The 22,189-nt window shown below is 39.8% G+C and overlaps 1 protein-coding gene across 1 annotated transcript in view; it reads left to right on the forward strand.

Moving 5' to 3' along the window:
* Positions 1 to 22,189, forward strand: part of LOC124721691 — an 888,717-nt gene that overhangs the window by 37,568 nt on the left and 828,960 nt on the right. The gene's annotated exons all lie outside the window — the stretch shown is intronic.

Consider the following 22,189-nt stretch of genomic DNA (forward strand, 5'->3'; position numbering starts at 1 on the left):
CGTGCTTGGGTAGCTCAGTCGGTAGAGCACTTGCCTGTGAAAGGCAGAGGTCCTGAGTTCGAGTCTCAGTCTGGCACACAGTTTTAATCTGCCAGGAGGTTACTTACATTTTATGTGAGAAATCACTTAAAACTGCAATGCCATCCTGGACATTAGATTACATTCTGTTTATAGGAAGGATGGTTTGAGTGTAACATTTTGTCTACATCGATGTCAAATTTCAATCGCACCATGATGTCTTGACAACAAAAACAGGTGTTAAGTTAAAAAGTTATACTGCCACCCATCAAAAGAATGTGAGTCACTGTGGTACAGCTTGCAGAAAATCCTACAGTTTGTTGGGAACCCATTGCAATCTGATTTTGCCATGGAGCCTTCTGTTCAAATCTCTTGAATCGACTACTACCACCACCACCACCACCACCACCACCACCACCACGACTACTGCTACCGCCGTCACAGCCAACACCACCACCACCACCACCACCACCACCACTACTACTACTACTACTACTACTACTACTTCTTGTTGAAACACAGAGTTAGGGTTCCTGATTTCTGGCCTGTGTTAAATACAGGGGGCACTGTCATCTAACATATGGCAGTGGTGACTTTTTTGTGTTGGAATGTCAGGGATAAGAAGGGAACAGATTATTACTCTTGTAAGTCGTCTCTGTTTCAGCACATAAATTTACCATTGCTGACAATCATTTTGTATGGGATGATATGAACCAGGTGTGGGGTGCCCATAGTGTGTGTGTGTGTGTGTGTGTGTGTGTGTGTGTGTGTGTAGAGAAGAGATTTTTCACCATGCTGTGTATTACATCAGCACTGAAAAATTCTACTCAGTTCATGTGCACTCTTACATGTAGAAGCAAGTAAGTTTTGTGGTGTTTTTTTATTTTTGTATTCTTCGGAGTTTATTCTTTCTTCTTGACGTTAATGTGGATGTGTGTGAAAACTATAATCAGAAGACTAAAGGGAGTAGTATTGCCTATCAGAAGTTTTCCAAAGGTCCTGAAATATGTGCCTAGTGGGTTCAGCTTTGTAGAAGTGATACTATTAACATTAAAAATGCTACTACCTGTAGTGTACATTTTAATGAAAATGATTCTTTGTGGGATCTCCAAGCAAAGTTAATGAAATTTCAGTCAAAGATATTAGATGACTGCAGTTCCTACATTTCATCTTACTGAAGCTGTTGCTGCTGCTTCATTTTCTATCCAACAAAGAAATGACTGAAGGAATGATCATGAAACATGTAAACATGCAGTTAACTTCACTGGCACACTGAAGGAAAAAAATGGATCAAAGTGCAGAAACAGAAAAACCCCATATCAATGATGAAATGAAAAGAAAAAAAATCAGTGTTTAGTAGCTGAAAAAGTACACTGAGAACGAATTATAAATTTCTGGCTCATGCATTAAGCAGACAAAGGAAGCAATGCCAAGGCCTTCAGTATCTACAAAGTGCTAAAGTGATGATGAAAGTAAAAGTTTTATAAAAACTATTTGCACACACATGAAACTAAATGTCACATGTAACTGTAGGAGAGTACCCATTGAAGTCAGGAAGATATAAGCGAAGTCTCACTTCTGTGCGCTCTGTCCAGAAAAGCGTATGTCTATTTGAAAAACGTAATGAGTATTCCATTATTAGGATTTTCTACATAAAAAATGGATATCTAATTATTTTCCCTGTGTTTCTGGATTTTGACTGATGGGTTGTGATTGAATAAGCAAGCAACAAGCTTAAGTGAAGCAGAGAGGCTGTGTGTTAAGCTTTGCTGAAGTGAATGTGGACAGTTGCAAATGCTATGACCAAGAAAGAGAGACAATATTTGGACCACATAGCCTAGTACATGTTCTTCCACATGACTTATTTGGAACATGGAAGCAGCCTATGTGTTGTAGTTTTGATACTTTGATGAATTGGGATTTGTTGGTCAGTATCATCAAAGAGGCTCAGAAAGTGGGATTTGTCGTAGTTAGTATTGTATCAGATTGCGGGGGCGAGGGGGGGGGGGGGGGTAAAATGGGAAAGTGTGGAAGGAAGGAATTCCACATGTGCTTCAACAACTCAGTGATGAAATGAAACATGTTTGGGTATTTGCAGAAGTACCTTAAATGGTGAAGCTTTTGATCCAGAATGAAATTTGCACCCTGCAGCAGTGTGTGCACTAATATGAAACTTCCTGGCAGATATTAAAATTGTGTACCAGACCGATGCTCAAACTTGGGACCTTTGTCTTTCGCGGGCGCTAGAACACTTGCCTCAATGTTTGAGTCTCGGTCCAGCACACAGTTTTAATCATCCAGGAAGTTTCAGATCAGTTCACACACTGCTGCAGAGTGAAAATGTCATTCTGGAAATATTCCTCAGTCTCCGTGTAAGCCATGCCTGTGCAATACCTTTTCTTCCACAGGTGCTAGTCCTGCAAGTTTGGTAGGAGAGCGTCTGTGAAGTTTGAAAGTAAAGCTGTAAGGACGAATTGTGGGTCATGCTTGCATAGTCCACTTAGTACATCACTTACCCGTGAAAGGCAAAGGATCCCAAGTTTGAGTCTTGGTTCAGCACACAGTTTTAATCTGCCAGGAAGTTCCACATTTTGGATGATGGTTTTTCATTAAATGGTGAAAAGCAATAACTAAACGCACAGTAAAATGATGTTTGTTGAAAAATAATGGAGAAATAAACCTGCCCCTAAATGTATTACTCAGCATCTGAGAGTTTCCAGAAGAGATTGACAGCATGTTCATCTTGCTTGCCAACCCTTTTCTATTTTGTGTTTTGCTTAAAGGGTGTTTAGCTGTGGTAGTTTAGTAAACAGTTTGTGATACATCCCTCTCTGACATTCATTTTGTGACATGCAAAGTATTATTTCAATTGAAGTCCTAAGTGAGCCATTATGGGAGACATCATAGACAGGTATATGAGATTTCAATCGATTTTAGCTTGTAGAGAGAGGAGAGAATTGTATACAAAAATATTGAATAACTTCCTTAAATAGGAATTTTAATCTTTTGAGTGAGTGTAGTGTTATCATTCAAATAGGGATTCTAGCAGCAGTGTTCAATAAATGATTATTATTTAATCGTTGCATGCAACTGTGTAATCAAACTTTTTTCGCAATTGTTCACTTGTTGATAGTATTCTAACAAACTTTTTTCCTTTTGATTTCTGTGTTTATTTATTCACAAATAAATCAGTCAAATGAAAATGTGTCATTCATAACTTGCAGTGGTGAGAGATAGCTTAACGTTTACAGTCAACATACATTGTTAGTGTACTGGCCAATAAAAAAAATAAAAAAAACTTGTATCAGAGGCAATGTCTTTTGTAATACCTGAAGAAAAAGACACTGCAGAATTCTTCAAGTTGGTAAACAATATTTATTTTATTTACCGTCAAGTTCCATAGGACCAAATTGATGAGCAAATCTCAAAGGTCATGAAATGTGTCAGTACATGAAATTGACATAAAAGTAATAACAGATAAAAATAAAATGTTTATGAACCTGAAGAAAGTCAATCTATAAGTTTAAGTAAACACAATCAACAACACAACTAGAATCAGCTTAATTTTCAAGGAACTCCTCGATAAAATAGGAGTGACCCATGAGGAAACACTTCAGTTTCGATTTCAAAGGGCATGGATTACTGCTAAGATTTTTGAATTTGAGTGGTAGCTTATTGAAAATGAATATAGCAGTATAGTGCACACCTTTCTGCACAAGAGTTAAGGAAGTTCGATCCAAAAGCAGGTTTGATTTCTGCTTAGTATTAACTGAGTGAAAGCTGCTTATTCTTGGGAATAAGTTAATAGACTAATTATCATGTCGAATGATCACTCACTTCAGATACCATTCGAATAGTAAAAATGGCAGCATTGAGTCTTTGAACAAGATCCTGAACATTGCCTTTCCATGACAATTTACTATCTAAATGAACACCTAGAAATTTGAACTGTTCAGTTTCACTAATCATATGCCCATTCTGTGAAATTAAAAGTCAGGTTTTGTTGAATTGTGTGTTAGAAACTGTAGAAACTGAGCCATACTGTGATTTAGCATTAGTTTATTTTCTACATGCCATGGACTGTCCGCCCCAGTAGCTGAGTGGTCAGCGTGACGGATTGCCGTCCTCTGGGCCCGGGTTCGATTCCCGGCTGGGTCGGAGATTTTCTCCGCTCAGGGTCTGGGTGTTGTGTTGTGTTCATCATCATTTCATCCCCATCCGGCGTGCAGGTCGCCCAATGTGGCGCCGAATGTAATAAGACCTGCGATATGGCGGCCGGACCTGCCCCGCGAGGGGCCTCCGGCCAATGACGCCAAACGCTCATTTCCATTTCCATGCCATGGACTTGGGTCATGAACTGCACTGTTTGAAACCGAGCCAATATTGCTCACAACATCCTTTACCACCAAGCTAGTGTCATCAGAAAACAGAAATATTTCAGAGTTACCTGTAATGCAAGAGGGCATATCATTTATATAAATAAGGAACAGGAGTGTCCCTAACACTGATCCCTGGAGCAACCCCCCACTTTATCGTACCCCATAACACAGCCATTCTCAACATTGTGAATAATGACCTTTTGCTGCCTGTTACTAAAGTAAGAGGTGAACCAGTTGTGAGCTACTCCCTGTATTTTGTAATGGTCCAACTTCTGAAGCAGTATTTCACGATCAACACAGTGAAACACCTTAGTTAAATCAAAAAATATGCCTAGCATTCAAAACCCTTTTTTCAACCCATCCAGTACCTCACAGAGAAAAAGAGAGTATTGCATTTTCAGTTGTTAAGACTTCTAAAGCCGAACTGTACATTTGATACCAAATTGTGTGACATAAAATGATAAATTATCCTTACATACACAGCATTTTCAATAACTTTAGCAAATACTGATGGCAGAGACATAGGTCTAAAATTATCTACATTATCCCTTTCTCCCTTTTTATGAAACAGCTTTACTACTGAATACTTTAATAATTCAGGAAACTGACTATTCCTAAAGGAAAAATTACAGATATGGCTAAATACAGGGCTAACATGTGCAGCACAGTACTTTAATATTCTGCTAGGCACTCCATCATAACCATGACAGTCTTCAACGATTTAATTATTGACTCAGTCTCCCCCTTGTATCACAGAGGAGTATTTCAGACATCAACCTCAGAAAGGCATTTGCCAAGAAAGTTATGATTCTCTGTAGAAACTAAATTTTTATTTAATTCACCAGCAATGCTCTGAAAATGATTGTTAAATACTGTACATATATGTTCTTTATCAATAACAGAAATATTTTTACTGTGAACTGACTTTATATCATCGACTTTGTGCTGTTGACCAGACACTTCCTTCACAACTGACCGTATGGTTTTAATTTTATCCTGTGAATTAGCTATTCTATTTGCATACCACATACTCTGTCTTCCTAATAACATTTTTGAGCACCTTACAGTACTGTTTGTAATGGGCTACTGTTGCTCGATTGTGACTACTTCAAACATTTTGATATAATTCCCACTTTGTTCTACGTGATATCCTTATCCCACTAGTCAGCTACCCAGGCTGCCTTTTACTGCTAGTACTCCGTTTAGAACGTTCTAATGCAAAGCAATTCTCTAAGAGCAGGAGAAATGCAGGAAAGCATTATATTTGTCATCTATGTTATCAGCACTATAAACATCCTGCCACTCTTGTTCCTTGACAAGGTTTAAAATACTCTCTATTGCTATTGGACTAACTTTCCTACATAGTTTGTAATTATATGTGACATTTGAGTACAAAAGCCTTTTAGTGTTAAAATTTGTGCATCATGGTCTGAAAGGCCATTCACCCTTTTACAAACAGAATGCCCATCTAGTAATGAAGAATGAATAAAAATATTGTCTATGGCTGTGCTACTGTTTCCCTGCACCCTAGTTTTGATATTATGAATTCGAGAGTACCTGTTGGCAAACAACCAGTTTAAAGTGCTTTTGGATTGTGTATGGAGATAAAAGAGGAAGTTCTTTGCAGATTCTACTCAGTCTGCAAAAAAATGAGAGTAGGAAGTCATAAAACTTTACTTCCTTTCCAAAAGGATTACTCACCTGGATGCGGTCACTACTGGGGTGTTTCTTCTGATTTGAAAAATGCTTACAATTTGAAGTATGTATTAACCTCAAGGCTCAATCAAAACTGCCTTGAAAACCTACTGTCCCAGATAACAGCAACTGGCAAGGCCTATGATCATCCTTTACCAGTGGAATTCAAAAACTGTTTGTGTATCTTAGTTATGAACAAAAGTATTGCTGACATTGTTATGCAGTTGTTCACCAGTCACAGCTGCACCTGATACAACCTATCTGACTTCCAGGTTTAAAGAATGGTGTGGGCTGTTGAGGAAGCGTTGTCACTGCTGGAAGGTGAGCAACAAATGAGGGATATTACACTAGATGACTTAATTGTTTCACCTTTGATACAGGACCCAGAGTGTTCTCTGGAAGGTCTCTGCTACATAGCTGAATATATTGCTTCCGAATGTGCCTCCGTAGTCACTTAGAGAGCCTAATGGCAAAATAATAGAAGTGTCAAAAACCGTACAAGTTCTGGCTGGATTGAGAAAGTGTCTCGTGGTGGCTTAATCGTCCCATCAGACGAGTGGTTTGAAGTTGTTAAGTAGTTAGGTGTTTTTTTGTAAAATGTCATGGCAGCAATCTGTGGTTCAAATGGCTCTGAGCACTATGGGACTTAACATCTGAGGTCTTCAGTCCTCTAGAACTTAGAACTACTTAAACCTAACTAACCTAAGGACATCACACACATCCATGCCCGAGGCAGGATTCGAACGTGCGACTGTTGCGGTCGCGCGGTTCCAGACAAGCGCCTAGAACCGCTCGGTCACTGCGGCTGGCTCAGCAATCTGTGTAAAGACGCCAGTGTGATTAGAAACCTGACGACACTCTTTAACTGGGGAGCTTCCAACAATTTCTCAAGAGATCATCACAACGTACGCTAAAACTATAGCCTTCACCCGGATAAGGCACTTCAACACATCAGCAAATGCACTGAATCAATGTGTTTAAATTATCAAATTTAAATTATTCTTAAAATTGTTGACAGTGAGGTGATTAAGCCTCTAGCCATTGTATAACCATGTGTAGTAATTTGTCAAGTAACTGGACTTAAAGCGTCTCCTTGCTATTTAATACCAGCAGGAAAAGGACATTACACACTACTGCCGAGTGTGATGCACAAAATCTCTTTACTAATCTAAAAGCTCTTGTGATTGTTGCTTTTCCAGTGCTGTTGAAAATTGTATAACATTTTACAACTGACTGAAAGATACCAGTTTGTGGGTTATGTATCAGAAAAAATTGAATAGTGCAATATAAATTCAGCTGGAGCCACAAATCTATAGTCTTATTTTTGCCAATAACAGAAAGAAAACATAAGAGTTTCATAGTCGCAGTAACTGGTAGCATTAAGTCGCTGTACAGATAAGCTTCTATCGAACCGTTATATTTTCGTAAATTAAATGTTGGCTTAAGCGGAATAGTGCCATACGCAAATGGTGAGAATACGTCTTGCGCAGCTAACGTTTCACGACAGTGGAGGTCACACGAAAGTGCCTGATCGTTGCCGAACGCGTTGGCCCAACCAACTTAGTAATCTTGGGTATGAACATACTATTAATTCCGAATCGTAATATGACCTGAATTTCATAAACAGCTGGCCTTATACGCCTCCAGAAACGTATAAATGGCTTGTGTCAAACAGAATCGTTGCTGTATTTGATGTACAAAGCAGTAGCTTCAGCCTCTTAAAAAGTCTGCCATTTTGTTTGGAGCTCTGTAACTACATTGTAAGAGAAATGGTTTGCAACATTGACGCTGTCTCTCTCACTGTCATAGTCATGTCTGACAGTAAATCTCGTCTGTTTCGTGATTTATGTAGGAACGATACCGCTTTCCTCTCGATATTTCGACATCGGACTTAGAAACCCAGTGGAGATGTCTGATATACAAACTACTACTTGGATTCCTTCCCTTTCATCCTATCAAGAGCTTGTTAAATCTATGTAACACAGAACTGAGACACTGAAAAGAGGCGGACAAACACAGCAAAATTCAGTGTTGTGAAACTGACGTGAAAATTCAATGACTTTCTGATGTACCGGGTGATCAAAAAGTCAGTATAACTTTGAAAACTTAATAAACCACAGAATGATGTAGATAGAGAGGTAAAAATGGACACACATGCTTGGAATGACATAGGGTTTTATTAGAACAAAAAAAAGTATTGCTAGACGCGTGAAAGATCTCTTGCGCGCGTCGTTTGGTGGTCGTGATCGTGCGCTCAGCCGCCACTTTCGTCATGCTTGGCCTCCCTGGTCCGCAGACGTCAGTCCGTGCGATTATTGGCTTTGCGGTTACCTGAAGTCGCAAGTGTATCGTGATCGACCGACATCTCTAGGGATGCTGAAAGACGGCATCCGACGCCAATGCCTCACCATAACTCTGGACATGCTTAACAGTGCTGTTCACAACATTATTCCTCGACTACAGCTATTGTTGAGCAATGATGGTGGATATATTGAGCATTTCCTGTAAAGAACATCATCTTTGCTTTGTCTTACTTTGTTATGCTAATTATTGCTGTTCTGATCAGATGAAGCGCCATCTGTCGGACATTTTTTGAACGTTTGTATTTTTGCAGTTCTAATAAAACCCCATGTCATTCCAAGCATGTGTGTCAATTTGTACCTCTTTATGTACATTATTCCGTGATTTATTCAGTTTTCAAATTTATACTGACTTTTTGATCACCCGGTGTACAAAAACGATACCTCTTGGCTATCGGTATTTCGTCGTCCGACTTACAAATCCTGTGGGAACGTCTGATGCCATTATACTCTGCAAGTCCTTATGCAGCGCATATGGAGTATATCTTAAACTGCTGCTGACTGGCAGTTGCGTAAGAAGTAAGCGCGCGGTCTCCCGGCAGCACAAACTTCGAAGGGCACCAACCGGCCTCACTCCATGCCCTACCTCGTTATTCAGAGCTATGCCAGTAGCATCATGTTCGTCCGTTACACAGATGAGTGAGGGTTTTATTCGCCTCTAGTCTCTAGACCATTTCGAGAGGACATTATGCGGCCCAGCGTCTGATACTGGCAACAGTTTTTTGTATTGAAATGCCGGGATAAGAAGGGTAAAGGCAATTACTCTCGTAAGTGACGATTATGATTGTTTCGATGTCTTCCAAACTGGTGTGAAGTGGGGCACTGTTCTGTATTGTTACCGCAGTCTGGTGTGGTTGGGACGCGATTTGTGAAGTGTCAACGGTCTAGGTGGTACCGCAGCTGAGCGCCGGGAATCCCGTGTTTCGTTGGCCTTGCACGTGTTTATGGTGACGTGTCGCTTCGTGCCGGTTTCTCCTATGCTGGACATAGCTGCGCGATACCCAGTTAGATCTCTAATAGCGCTCTCGGGGTGTAGCGTTCTTATTCTTAGGTTCGTTTGCGCAGTTGCCACCGGGCTCATGTGCACGCACAGAGCTGAATTCGCGTATGAGCAGTGCTTTTCCCACTTCTGGCCACTTGAAGTGTGGCTGTTAGCCATACGAGCAGTAGTAGCAAGTAGCCAGATGCTACCCGAAAAAATTTTTCTGGCGCGCCCAAGGTGCCAGATTCGCGCATGCGCAGGACAGTCTGAATTGTAGTGGACGATCATTCTCCACGTGACCCATGTATATCTTTCGTGATATTGCTGTTCACTCTTCGTTTGCAGCTCCCACGACAAATGAAAAAATAGATTTCTGTGACCAGGAGCCATCAGATGAATTCATATACATCCCCATAATCAACGGCTAAAATAAGTTAGTAGTTTGTTTTCTGATTTTATATTATTTCCACTTTATTAGCGATCAACCATTAATTATCTTGCAGACTTATGAAGTTGTTTTTGTCGATTTGCTAGAGAAATTTGCTTCTATTAATGTTGTCGGCCGAGGCAGTCTATTTATTTGAAACGAAGTGTTTCATTCCACACTATTGCCTAGTTTCAACTGTTCGTTCAATTTCAAGTGCTCATTTTCATTTTCTGGCACGTATGGCATTACACCATAATGAAGAACCAAACGAGATAGTACAGTACTGGTACTCCAAGAAAATTCACATCCCGAAAACAGCACAGAAAAGCTGAGTGCCAGGTAATTCAGTGCGAATCTGGACATACGAATGTGCACTTTAAGCCGAATTAAGCATTTTAGTATTGTTTACGAGATTCCGATGCTTTTACTTTTACGACATTGTAAGATCTCTTAATGCTATATACGTATGAACATATGTAAGTATTCACTTGAATCTGATGAAGCAGGCAAATTTGGTCAGTAGTATAGAATTAAATATTTTATTTCAAATATATTGACAGCTTTAGCAAAATTTTACAAATCTGCCTTCTGTGAAACACAATGTTATTCGATCATAACACACTTGTCTAGCACTCCCTCAAGGCTTGACGTTATTTGTTAATTTGTGTTGTTTACATTTTAAATTCATGGAATGCCATTCTATGGTAAATTGTAGACCGACAGCACACTGTTTTCTCGTTTTAACTCTCCACATGGCTTTATATTTATTCGTACAGTAGAATATAAACTGCCAGTTGTTCTGTTTCTTGGCATCACAGATAACTTGTTTATTTTTTAAACAGTTTGAAATAGTCATTGAATAATTTGTCCGTTGTTCTGGTGTAAGGTACAAAAACATTTTTATTTTTGCAAGAACAATGTATTCCTTCGTAGTAGGTTTTTCCAGTACTGTGTAGATTTAAACCTGCAACATAACAATATTGCAGAGTACGAATAAATTAATAATAAAAAAAACTGTGAAAGTCACCATATAGTAGAATGTTAGGGTACTTTGAGCCTGTAGAGTCTAGTTTTGAAATGAATATTATGCCAAGGACTGCTTCCTTATATGCAGTTCTTATCTGGGTAGGATATTACAAAACAGTTGCTCCAAGTACTACCCCGTACGCGTCCTCTCAACAACATGCCGCAGTGCTGCACATGGCCACGTGTTGCCCCACCACGCACGAAATTCCAAATAGAAAAGCGTAGGAGTAGAGCAGACACCAAGCACGGTCTTCCGGCGTCATCTTAGCTGTACATGCACAGTAACTCCTATTTTCTGGCGCTTTCTGCCAACTGCTCAAACGAACCACCTTTCATCAAGGGGAGGTAGCTTTTTGTGTTGTCGTTGGCGTAGCTACAGTCATCTGCCATCAGTTGGCGCTGCACTCTGTTGTGAGAGTAGTTCAGTTTTTAGTCTTGAAGTGTGGTGTAGAAATATGGTTTCGGCCACAATTCTCGTACTTTCCTGGCATGATGTTGATGGCTACGATTCGATTTGTAAATAAGTGCATGCATGTTTCTTTGTCAAATATTGCTGCTACATGCCTTGAGTGGCGGTCACGAAAATAGACACCTCGAGGGCACACACGCTGCTTGCAGTCCACAGGCGCCTAGCACTGTGATTCGCCCGGCTCACAACTTTGTTGCCCCACCGTTACAACAGTACAGTAGGTCGGCGCCAACTGAATGTTCAATATTCATTGTTCCCATGCCGTTTAGTATGTTCGTGTTCGGTTCCAGTCTTCCATGGGATGTTGCTTTGACATGTGTTTGATAGTGAGCGGAACGCAGAAGCAAGGGCGTTACTCCAGTCGGTGTGCGTAAAGGGCGAAAAAGGCATTCGAAAACAATCTAGAATAATCGTATAGGAATTTACTAAAGTTTTTTACCTGTCCAACGCGGAAGAAACCAAGAATAATATAAATTATGCACAAGTTCATAAAAACGACAAACCTTGTGGCATTTCGGAATCTATTGTATTCCATTTTAACTCTAGATGTGAGCATGTGTTTAGATTCTCCAAGAAAGGAATGTAAATGAAAACTGAAATCTACGGAAATTGACGATTTTGACGAAAAGTCAGTGCGTAGAAGTGTATTCAGATAGTACAGCAGAGTAGAGTATCCAAAGGCTCGAAAAAATGCGGGGTGATCCCGGTTAAAAAATTAATTGTGGCTCATAGATCTCCGTTCTGTGTCTACTCCGTTCACCTGGTATTTATTCAGAAAGTGTAATGCTGGACGGAACTTTTCAATGGAATATAGAAACATTGCAACAGCAAGAACGCCGTTTTGTGTACAGTGCACTTAATGCGTGCTGATGACAATAGTCTTGTAGTATACTTACAAGGGAACCTCCCCATTGCACCCCCCCCCCCCCCCCCAGATTTAGTTATAAGTTGGCACAGTGGATAGGCTTTGAAAAACTGAACACAGATCAATCGAGAAAACAGGAAGAAGTTGTGTGGAGCTATGAAAAAAATAAGCAAAATATACAAACTGAGTAGTCCATGCGAAAGATATGCAACATCAAACATAACGTAAGCTCAGGAGCGCCGTGGTCCCGTGGTTAGCGTGAGCAGCTGCGGAACGAGAGATCCTTGGTTCAAATCTTCCCTCGAGTGAAAAGTTTAATTTTTTTATTTTCAGACAATTATCAAAGTTCAAGCACTCACACATAATCAACTTCGCTCACCAAAATTGCAGGACATGTTCAGATTTGCTTGGACATATGCAGGATTTGACGGTCTACACACGGAAAAATTTGAAAACGTTAAAAACCTATGTTTTGACAGAGCACAGGGAAAACTGTGAAACTGTTGCATTCATTTATTGCAGTTTATGTGACAAACTCCTATGTTTTCATCACTTTTTGGGAGTGATTAGTGATTACACATCCACAAGAAAACCTAAATCGGGCAAGGTAGAAGAATCTTTTTACCCATTTGCCAAGTGTACAAGTTAGGTGGGTCGACAACATATTCCTGTCACGTGACGCACATGCCGTCACCAGTGTCGTATAGAATATATCAGACGTGTTTTACTGTGGAGGAATCGGTTGACCTATGACCTTGCGATCAAATGTTTTCGGTTCCCATTGGAGAGGCACGTCCTTTCGTCTACTAATCGCACGGTTTTGCGGTGCGGTCGCAAAACACAGACACTAAACTTATTACAGTGAACAGAGACGTCAATGAACGAACGGACAGATCATAACTTTGCGAAAATAAAGAACGTAAACTTTTCACTCGAGGGAAGACTTGAACCAAGGACCACTCGTTCCGCAGCCGCTCACGCTAACCACGAGACCACGGTGCTCCTGAGCTCACACTACCCTTGATGTTGCCTACTCAGTTTGTATATTTTGCTTATTTTTTTCATAGTTCCACACAACTTCTTCCTGTTTTCTCGATTGATCTGTGTTCAGTTTTTCAAGGCCTATCCACTGTGCCAATTAATAACTAAATCTGAGGAGGATGCGATGGGGAGGTTCCCTTGTTAGATAAAATTTGGGTTTCACAAAACCTGTTCTTTTCGACTTCAACGTAAGTAGTGGCCTCAAACTACCTACAGGTACTTTGGTATAGCGTATATCGGCGTTGTGGGAGATGGGTGCAGCGATGAAGGGTGAGTAAAAGCTGCAAAAAGAAACTTTTGGAGATGCAGGTAATATTCTCGGACTTCATAAGGCGAGTCGTGGGAACAAAAAAATACCTGCTGCGGCGCACTGGTACTTCGCGCTGTAGCGTGCGGAGTCTCTCGCAAATAAAATGCGTTCAAATTGACACGGTACAATAATGATTAACTTTATAGTGTTCTTAGCAACTTTCTGGTTGGAAGTTTTTTTTCAAGGTCCAACAGGACACACATTTATCAGCGATGACAGTTTTCATTACACAGACGGAACAATCTTACATACCTTAGTGTAGTTTACTTTTATTGCGGAATACTTTTATGCTTTTCTGATAAAATATGTCACATGCAACAATCAACATTTACAATTTTCATGTACTCTTTCGGTGCAAATATGCTAGCGGTAATGTTTTATCAACAGGTCGAAGTAAAAACTTATTTTTGTTCAAAATTTCATGTATTGTTAGTTTTTACTTTTTTCATAACAGCCGGAAAGAATTTTCGTTTGAAAAGAACACCATCATATTCTATATTAAAAATAGAGGTACTAATGTTTTTTCTGAAGTTTTACTAACATTTGAAATTACAACTGGCTGGCAATGCATAAGTTGGTGAGATGACCTTGAGGTGCCTATTTTCGTGGCGGCTGCTGTAGTGCATTTAAGTTCGCATGTTTGACGGTTGTGTAATGGCTGGTTATGTTTATTTTGGTAAATAGCCAAAATCCACCCCCCCCCCCCCCCCACCACATACTTTTTGTCATGAATTTTACAAGCATTGTACCACAAATTATTGTCTTTTGGTTCAGGACCACTGCACAAGTGTCCACCACAAGGCCGACGTATTTTTAATTTACGTGCAGAATGTATGCATAAGTGGGCTATACATTACTTCAGCTTATGTGCATTTCGACTTCCTGTCATTCAGCTTAAAGTACAGCTATGGTTTCTGCATTTTTCGTGTTTCCTGACATGTCATCACGAGAAATGCAGCTGCAGTGTTGTCAAACAGCATACTCGTATTAGGAATCAGAACTTCTATAGTCTATTCCACGTTAAGTTATTGAATTAGTAATATGTGTGTGGTTTCTCTCTGAATGGTGCTGTCACTGGTGCATGGCGACTTGGCTCATGCCAGGTATATCGCAGACGGGATTGAGGTGGACTTCTTAACCGAGGAAAGGGAGCTATCCCTGAAGAGTTACTTGCTTAAATATAGACTCAAGTGTTCCTACTAAATGGTGTACAGTTTGGCCTTTAACTTATGGGGAATAAGTCGAAGAGAGTCTTGTCTGGAAGGTTTGGCCCTCCTGGTGTTCACTTAAAGATGCAGGTGGAGAGACTCAAGCTTATAATTACGAGAAACAGTGACCATACGCCTCTGAGCGAATAGCAGCTAGTGGAAACATGTTGAGCAGGTCAGCAGATAAGCCTGGCCCTACACAAACATATTTTGTCTCCGACGCCATAGTGCCAGTATTCCATAACTCAGATTCTGACGACAGAGAGCCTATCCGAGTATGCCCTGGTCATCATGTTCGATCGCCATCTTGTAATCCAGCTCACCCATCTTGGGTTCTGACGTTATAATAGAGCCACACCATTAGTATCTTAAGTGTGGACCAGACTTCCACACTGTCATAAAATAGTCCGACAGGTCTGAGCTGAATTGTGATAACATAATGCTGTGCCAGCACGCTCCAGTCACCATATTCAATCGCCATCTTGCATTTCACGTCAGAATCCTTAGTTTCTGATGTCATAATTATGCTGATGCACACTTCCATGTCGCGGTTTCAGACTTCATTGAGGCTGTCCCAGTATTCCAAGTCAGCGAGCATGTCAATGAACCATTTTGAATTTCCCACCAATTTATATTTAGGACAACAACGCTTCTTTTGTTGGCAACAGAACATTTGGGCTGTTTCCTTTTTTTAAAAAAAAAATCCCGCCAAAATTTTGAATTTCCCGCTCTTTTATTCATAGAGAAATTGGCCTTTGTCAGGAGGGGTAGGGTGTGGGGAAATCCCGTGGGTGATTGATGCCGTCATCAGTGACGTCAGCACGCCAGAAAATCACACCAGAACTGTTCTTGCCATAACGTAACATCAGATGTCTCCATAGGCTTTCTAAATGGTGGCAGGTGACACCCATATAGCAAGTCACTGGATTGTTACGTCAATTTTCTGGTGAAATGAATGAATGATCTATCGAAGTTTCCGGCTAAAGAAGTGAGAAGCCCCTTCCGGATGTAGTCTTGTGCTTTTAAAACCATTATTGGACCAACAACACAGAATTTCGCTTTGACAAATTCGGTACTGACAATTAGAAAACTGAGATTTCCACACACATTTATGACAAATACTGAAGCTATTTGTAAATGGGCTGTTAATGTTTTCAACAAATGTAAGTCATCCACCTACTTCTCGCATACTTTATGAAGCCAATGAAAAAAACTAAATGTGAGTGTGGCTAGGCCTCTCGTCAGGTAGACTGGGGTAGACTGGTCTCCTATTGCAAGTCTCTTTAGTTAAAGCCACTTTGGTGACTTGCGTATTGATGAGGATGAAATGATGATGAAGATGAAACAACAGCCAGTCCCAGAGAATGGAAAATGTCCAACCCAGCAGGGAATCGAACCCGGATCCCTTACTTGGCTTTCCACTGCACTGTCCACTCAGCTATGGGGGCAGATGCGAAGCCAAAGAACAACTCAACACTGTAAAACGCTATATTTCACTAAATCTCACATGTTTGGCCTTACTACATCTCTCACGTACATTATGATATGCCTTTCAATTATCCGGAAATCTTAGCATTTTATGTCCAAACTTAAACAGTACACTGCATTAATGTCATGATCAGAACAAGTCTCTCATCACACACACACACACACACACACACACACACACACACACACAATAACTGTCAAGCAAATGGTTAGAGAAATGTATTCATAGAGCTTACATAGCAGGAAAATGTGCTGCAATAGTTCATATAGACACATGGGTCACTTTCTCAGTTGGCACAGTACCATACTAATGGTGGTTGTAGTATTAGTAGTAGTAGTAGTAGTAGTACCTTGCATTCATAAATGATTCTTCATTTAATTTACAAGTGGTTTACATTGTACATAAGATGTCTAACGTTTACAGCATTCTATCTGCCACTCACCCATAGTGTCCAGGCTTATTGGTCATCAAGAATACATTGATAAACTTTACGACCCTAATATAAGACTTCATTGCACAGGGGGAAGTCACAGACCCCCAACTAGCACTGAAAAGTATGAAATGCTCGTGTGTTGGGGAGAGTGTTTTGTGAGGTGGTGGTGGTACTGGGAGCTGTAGTGAGAGAAGCATTTTGCTACAGTTGGGGTGTACTCTGTTGGACATTTAGGCACAGTTTGGAGGCATTTTGATACAGTGTTTTCTGCCGTAACATTTATGAGGTTAGGTGTTGTGCAGTCTCCACTGATCCATTTCCTGCTTCGCATAAATTCCGCAGTCCAGACTTCATCTGAAATATTTCAGATATATCAGAAAACTTCAGAAGAAGTCTCTGCTATAAATTTCCAGCATGTTACTCACCTGTGACATTCCAACACAGTAAACCACTGAACAGGCTGAATGTATTTCTGTGAGACCACTCTACAGGTTAACCTGCACAGTTCTAAGTTTAGAATCCGTGACATCTTCGCTGTTAGGATCGTAGATGGCTGACCGAGGAACGTGGGAGCAGTCCAAAATAATTGTTCCAATTCCCGTGACATTGCAGTCATCCACCCCTCACCTCTCGTCCTCAGAGTTCAGGCTTACTAGCCATCAATTGGACTTACTACTTGGGCCTCCAACTCCATAGTCATAGGCTGATCATTATCAGGGAGTGTCATAAGAGATCTATCAATCACAGGCACCTTTGATCACCAGCATGGGGTGCGTCCCTGTTCTCTGTTACCTCCTGGAGTTCACTTTCGGCTCGTGCTCTGGCAGCTTAACTTTCTCGCTACCTGCAACTTTCCCGGTGGGTGTTAATCCGTCACCACCTCGGCTTAATGCGGTAGCCCATGTTCACCTTGGCCTTCATTCGCTTCCGTAGGACACTACTCCAGCCTCACTCTGTCACCTGCAGTTTCACAACCTTCGCACAGAACTTTGCAATAGTATCTTTGTGTACACTGATGGATCTCGGACTGACCGTGGTGTCGAGTGTGCCTTTGTCATTGGCACAGGCATGTTTTGGTATCATCTACCATAACAGTGCTCAGTATTTACAGCAGAGCTCTTCGCCCTGTATCGGGCCACACGGTACATCTTGTGACACAGGTTTTTCAATTGCGTAATCTGCTCCGACTCTCAGTGCCCTTCAAAGCCTCTGTGTGCTGTACACCGTCCATCCCTTAATGGAACGGGTCCAGGAAAGCTGTCACTTGCTGCTCACTCTTGATGGAGCCACTGTGACGTTTATGTGGGTTCCTCGTCACATTGATTTGACAGGAAACGAGGCCACTGATGCTGCTGCCAAGGCTGCAGTCCTGGTACCTCGGCCCACTAATTATTTCGTTCCCTGTGATGATTTCTGTGTTGCTGTCTGTCAGGAGATGGTGTCACTTTGCCATCGCCACTGGACCTCCCTTCACGAGAACAAGCTTTGGGCTATTAAGCCTCTCCCACCGGCTCGGAAGATCACCTCTCGGCACTCTTACCATTAGGAGATAATTTTAGCTAAGTTGCATATTGGGCATCATCTTTTTAGCCATCACCATTTGTCAAATGGTGCTCCCCCACCACTTTGTGCTCATTGCACTGAACCTTTGATGGTCCGCCATATGGATTGTTTTACCGATCAACATGCACGCTCTCGACTAAATTTTACTTTTTATCCGTTGCAGCAGTATGGTTAAGGATATTTAATTTTTAGTTCAGAACCTCAATTTGTTTATGACGTATTTTATAGACATTTATCCACATCCCTGTTTTTAGCTGTCTTCTTTTCCATCGATTGGGTTTAACGTGCAGTCGTTTTTACTCCTTTCTGTGTCTTCATTTTCTACAGTTCCGACTTGGGCATGTATGGCCCTAGTTGTTTTTGCACCTTAAAACAAAACATAAAAACTAACTCCGAGGCAGAAGAAACTGACTTACACACTCAATTATAAGCATTAAACCATTCTTCTCTCTCAAATCAGCACAGCAACAAGCTCCCTGACGCAGATCCCGATACGCTGGAGTGGAAATAAAGTCAACATGGCGAACTGTGTCCAGATTTTGAGTTTCCACTATATCCACACCAGCACCGAGGAGTAAGTGTGCAGACAAGCTCCCTGTTGCAGCATTTGATATACCTTAGCGCACAGTTCACAAAGTACCAAATGTATGTTAACTATGTACAGGAGTTGTATAAAAAATAAATAAATATATTTTTACTTTTACAAGGTGTGATATCTTTTATTCCATCATACTCATATACCATGAGACTTCACTGTTCAGATGTTGAAGAGAGAGCTATAGTAGTTGAAAATTTACAATTTCAGAGACACTTTACATTTCAGTTTCTTCTGTATCAGAGAGACTTTGCACATTTATAGTTTTCAGTCATATACCATGCAGATGAAAATACACGTGATGCTTTAGGATAGCAACTGTTATGGATTCTTCAGTTAAATATTAATTACAATCCTTGCTGTAATGAATGTCTTTGTTCTGACATATAGTATCTATGAAAAATATTTCTCATGAAATTTACTCCGTGTATGACTTATCTGGCATTCATCCAGTACAGATGTCAAAATTTTTACATGTCTTTTATACGTCTACTGAAGCAACTTTGATCAAGGGCTGCCTGTCCCCATGCACCAATATGTGCAGCACAACGGGCAAAATCACAAGCAATTAGTGTGTGAACTGTCTCTCATTCTCCTTCTTCTGAAAACTGCACTTTCTGCTTCTTATTAGACAAAGCAAAATGGGTGCTCATGGTTTAAGACTTCTTACTACATATAGTTCAAAATTCAAGATGACAATGCCTCCTGTGGTAGATGGTTGATTCTATATATACCCATCTGCTGTATGCCGTATACCCTGTTATATGGTGATTCACAATTTTGTGTAATTGGAATTATATGTATCGAACAGGTGAACCACACAAGGTGTTTATGCCAGGCAAGGGAGGCTGCAGAAAGCTACTTTCCCCATGAACTTTATTTGTACTGCTGCTACTTCAAAGCAAAAATCTGTGTGATTTGAGATTTTTTGTGGAGTGCAGTCCCATACTTTGCTGTCTGCATATATTGCTACTTCTCCACCCATTTAATGGAAAACGTTTAATTCACTCTCCTTTAAACCATGCGCTCTCATTATGCCACATTTTGGAACTTTAAAATTGCCATATCTCGACAACTATTTCATCTACAGACCTGAAGTGCATACTGTTTTATTCAGTGTATTAAAACACTGAAAGGCACATGTTGGAATATGACAAGTACCAAGCACAACCAACTAAGTGGAATATTGTTTTTGTCACATTCCGAGATGTGCCTTTCAACACTGTGTTGGATAATTAGTGTTTTAAATGATGAAACTTGCTCATTGTTGCCACTTTTTACCTGAGAAAGTTCCTATAGAGTGAAACCAGTGGCTTAATAAATGCACCCAAAATAAAAATGGAGATGGTTTTCTTAACATTCAAATTAATCAGTTGTGGAATCAAACTTGATCAAATATTAACTGTCTTCTGCTAATTGTTTGAATGGAGTAAAACACACATGCCAGTGACTTTTTCCTACATGACAAATGATAAGCATGCTGAATAAAAAAGGAACTTGGCAAGAAGATTTTATAAGGCCAAAGCAGTCACAAACACTTAGAAGTCTCTACCATTTATTCCTATTAGCAAAGCCAAAGATAAAGCAAAAATTGTTTCTGTTTTTACACATTTTGATGTTCATAAAATTCAAGTGGGTCCAGTGCAGTTGGCATGCTTTTGTACAGATTACAGGACTTTCTGCCTATGCCTATGACAACAAATGGTAGATGACGTGTGTGCTATCAAGAAATTAAAGAGGAGACGTAAACCTTTTATTTTTCCATAACAAAGAATACCAGATACATTGAATATACTAAAAAAATTTCATACTTTTTAAATTAAATCCCAAATCAGCCACTGGAAGAACATGTAAACTATCAGATGAAGAGCTGCAAAGAGCCTCACAGATTACATTGGAAAAGAACTAGCAGTTTATTGATAAACTGCTTGGAAAAATCAGGTTATGCCTTTTAAAAGAAAACTGCAGTATTCAGGGTGGTCAGAAAGCTTGCAAGGGTGTTGCAGGGGAGGCTGTTAAGAAAAAAAAATTCAATACATTGTGCCATTCCCAAGTTGTTTAACATTGAAGTTAGCCAATCAGGGCACTGCACTCGCAAATTCAAGCAGCCTGCCATATACAAATAGTTTCAGTAGTTGTTCTTATAGCATAGATGATAGCGCACAAGACTGCTCAGCCTTTGGCCTGGGTTTGATCCTTACTGCCATCCCATGTCCAATTTTGATATCGCTCTCTTGTGTGGTTTTAGGAAACCAAATGAACATGTTTGGTGACACTGTCTCTGGCAAGCCTCTTGAATTATTATGCACAACGGCTTAATTGGCTAACTTCAGTGCTAAATCAGCACAACAAATAAATTTTTTTCTTGACAGTTATTCTTAGCACAACCTACCCTGCAATACCCTTAAAAGTTTTTCAGACTGTTTCTGACCAGTCTGTACAATCTTACACACTAATAAGATTGTTACTGTATCACCATAATATCTTTCTTGTTGAAGATTAAAATGTTTCTCATTGCAAAGCACTCAGGTAACATATTGTTAAATAATAACAGATACACCATTGTTGAATAAATAATATTGATTAATATTAATGTATTTTTAAAATGAAGGTATAGTTAAGTAAATTATTCATAACATTTTTTGAGCATCTGTTCTTGTGGCGCATGTTAAAATATTTTCACAGTCAACACAAAAAAGCCAGATTTAAATTTAAGTGTATAATTCTAATAACATAATAAATAGATCATCATTAAATGAGAAATAATGATTTGGGAGCCTTATTAGTTTTTGAGATTTATTGTTTACATTAAAACTTATTACTAAGTTCAAAGTCCTATAGAATACACACTAGTTGCTGAGATTTTCCTGTAAAATAAAATTTATTTTAAAATGTTCCCACTGGAATACCATCTTGAAATTTGGCGATCACATTAACAAAAAATGTACAACTAACATAATTTTAAAAAATAAATTTTCAAAAATTAAAAGTATATTGGTTTAGGAAAAGCCAGCATTTTTATGAATATCGTCAAGTAGTTTATACCTTTGTAAGTTTAGAAGAAACTAAATAAAATGGTACAAATTTTAGGTCAAAGTCAAATAGTTTTTGAGGTAGGGTGGTTTTAAGGTTACCAAATGTAACAAAAAACACACAAGTTTGAAAGTTTAAAAAGATAATAAATAAAAAATGAAAAGTCCAAAATAATTATAACCTGGGATTTTTCATGCAAACCATTACTACTGTAAATGTACAAAAATTTTTCAAGAAGTAGACCAGAGGTTCATTTTACATGGACTAACCTATTCTCCTGTGTATAATATATAATG

Source organism: Schistocerca piceifrons, chromosome X (assembly GCF_021461385.2).
Source record: "Schistocerca piceifrons isolate TAMUIC-IGC-003096 chromosome X, iqSchPice1.1, whole genome shotgun sequence".
Lineage (NCBI taxonomy): Eukaryota > Metazoa > Arthropoda > Insecta > Orthoptera > Acrididae > Schistocerca > Schistocerca piceifrons.